This window comes from Hypomesus nipponensis, chromosome 2 (genome assembly GCF_054491055.1).
Source record: "Hypomesus nipponensis isolate SF chromosome 2, ASM5449105v1, whole genome shotgun sequence".
Taxonomy (NCBI): domain Eukaryota; kingdom Metazoa; phylum Chordata; class Actinopteri; order Osmeriformes; family Osmeridae; genus Hypomesus; species Hypomesus nipponensis.
Genome location: NC_140362.1, coordinates 7,198,628 through 7,201,450, shown reverse-complemented (window position 1 = coordinate 7,201,450; position 2,823 = coordinate 7,198,628). Strand labels below are relative to the sequence as shown.

Below are 2,823 nucleotides of genomic sequence, written 5' to 3'. Positions count from 1 at the left end.
ATCCCAACTCAGTCTGGTTTGCACCTCCACTGCCAAGGACCAAGGCAGACTGCAGCAGATCATTTGGTCCCACCCTGACCTGTTCCATTCCAGGACCAGCAAGAGAGCAAGCAGGGTAATTGCTGACCCTTCCCATCCTAGCCACCACGTCTTCCCATCCAGCAAAAGTGTCCGGTCGATTAAAACCAATGGTCTCACAAACAGTCAGGTGGTTGAATAGAGGAACATGCCAAAGAATAATGTAACAATAAAGCCTTTATTTTTTTCCCCTTTATTGGTTATCCTGTAAATGAAGGTGCAGAAGAAATATGATTTTCCAAAGCTCACAAATACTTAACCAAAGCTTTGCTTTACAGGGTTAGACTTACATTCAGCTGCCGTCTAAGCAATTTAACCTCTAAATCCAACTTGATTGAGCTCAAGTTGAGGTTACGTATTTTGGCACGCAAGTATTGCTTGTAAAGCGTGCGCACATCTTCAGTGTCAGTCTGGAAAAAAGACAAACCATTCATAGCTTGTTCAGTGTGGTGGTCAGATGCCAACTAAATTCAGACCTCACAATGTGAGGGTATTTAATGAGAACTCACACCCCCATCCCCAGTTCCCAAAGAGTGAAAGGGGCCAGGCTCCTCCGGATCAGCCCGTGGTCCAGCAGGATTTGCCTTAAAGAATGCATTGATATAGTGAGTGCCAGGAGTGAGTGGCAGGAGTGAGTGGGATAGGAGTATTAGTTGACACAACTTGCATTTACCAAATTGCTGGAGAACGCAGAAAGTGTGTCCTCATCGTTTAGACTGACCTCCTGTTAGTGAATTAGGAATTATTAGGAACTGTGGGAAAGTGCCTTCGGTTCTAAAAGATACACACCATGAACATGTTTAGAATCATTACACAATGATGCAGAAATATCAACTTACATCAGTGGGCTCCTCTCCCCCGACCAACAACACATTGGGAGGTGGCTGCAGGAGTGTGATCGAACCTCCGGCCACTGCAAAATGTGACGATGGTTAACCAAATGACTAATCATGAAGGAAACTCATAGAATGAAGTGCACCTACCTTGGACATAAGGATTGTCTCCTGCCACCACCTATCCAGAGGAGCTGCCCCCAGCTATGCCCTGCATGATGGGCCTACCCCTATTATTAGCCAGGGCCAGCTCCTCAGCAGGGGTTAGATCGGGACCGTGGGGTCCTCCCCCCGTCTTAACCATATCCGCCTTTTTCTTGTTGGCAAAAATATGAAGGATATGACACTGACAAGCTGTTCAGTACATTACCATGGCACATATTGTAATGACTCACCAGCCTGAATGATGTTTTTATGTTTTATTTTTACTTGCTCCCAAGTCCTCTTAGTGGCAGGGTTGCAACTACATGGGGTTTGAAAGCACTCATAATTATATGACAGTGTTCACCATATCACACCATACCATACAGTACACCATACCATATCATTATTTTTGAAAATGATTAGAGTGGACTCAACAATTTCTTTTCACTGCATCAATTGATTGAATTTCTGATTATGAATAATACTACGTACATACTGTGATCCGCCCATACACAGATTTACACATGCATATTCAAACTCCTACTTCTATATGGTCATCTACACATACATGCATATGCACATATATAGTACATGTTAAATAAGCATTTCAGTACATACATCCTCATAAGTGTCTATAAATTCGTATCAATTAGATCATCTTTGGCCTTTGTTTTATCTAGGCCAACTTATTCTGTAAGAGTTGAGACAATTATTTTCGCTAGCAAGATCTCTTTCGATGATTAATTTCCATTAAGCCTACTGCCAACAGGCACATTTAAAGAAATGTGATCTGATTGATCGGGGTAATGAGGCACTTATGAGCCTATACATTTTCCCAAAACTTACGCATTTAGTTTATCTGCAATTTTTTGCCAAGCTGCCTGTCTTGCTCTGGCAGCGGTGGCTGACTTAGCCATGATTATGTCTTTGAAAATGCTGTTCTGATGGCGAGAATATCACCGCTCTCTCTATAAGTCCGGTCTTTCCTGCCATCATACCGTTAGAAAATCAAGGTTTTGGTGATCGACCTTTCCTGCCTTTTGAAGTAGGACGTGCGCGTGCACTTGCCCAGATGAGTTTAGCCTGACTGAAATTAACCACATGATTTGGATGCGGATCAGCCGTCGACGAACCGATATTTGCAGTTCTCAGTTAGCTCGCTAATGTTAACGGGCTAAAGGGACAATAGATTAACTTAGCTTCAACCCCTATGACGAACGGGCCCTAGAGGATTTTTAACCTGTTTTTCTTAGTTCTTTGTTGACAGTACTAAATTGTGATGGTTACTATACAGTTTTTCACGATTGCTAAAACACATTTCTTGACACAGTCAACCATTTTCTCAGAACTGTAAACACAAAACCAAATATTCAAACTCAATTTCCATAACCTGACTCTTCTGGCAAAATCAAACACTCGCCCCTAAACCATTTAACATGTGCTCGAAATCAAACTATGCTTTCAAATCATAAACACAACCCATCAATATATAAACACTATGTAGCAACCATTAGACACAACACAAAAAAATGGAGAACACAGCATCCAGGGCATGTTGTTAAAGAAAATGTTGTTTATTATTGTATACATAGTACGTAAATCTCATTTGCAATGTCTTTGTCGACAGTACTAAGTTGTGATGTAGGGGTGGGCAATATGGCCAAAATCTTCTATCACGGTATGAGTAATTTTATATCACTGTTACGCTATATATCACGGTATAGTACTTGTTCTGTAAATTCAATTAAGAAATGGTACAAAATAACCA

At 41.3% G+C, this 2,823-nt stretch overlaps 1 long non-coding RNA gene across 1 annotated transcript; it reads right to left on the bottom strand.

Moving 5' to 3' along the window:
- Nucleotides 1-382: 382 nt before the first annotated feature.
- On the bottom strand, nt 383-1,117 carry LOC146300621 (uncharacterized). The gene is made up of 5 exons (XR_014764131.1): nt 1,062-1,117; nt 918-991; nt 752-802; nt 588-662; nt 383-488 (listed from the first exon to the last, which is right to left on the bottom strand). It is a non-coding gene; the product is annotated as an uncharacterized LOC146300621 (long non-coding RNA).
- Between the last annotated feature and the right edge of the window lie 1,706 nt (nt 1,118-2,823).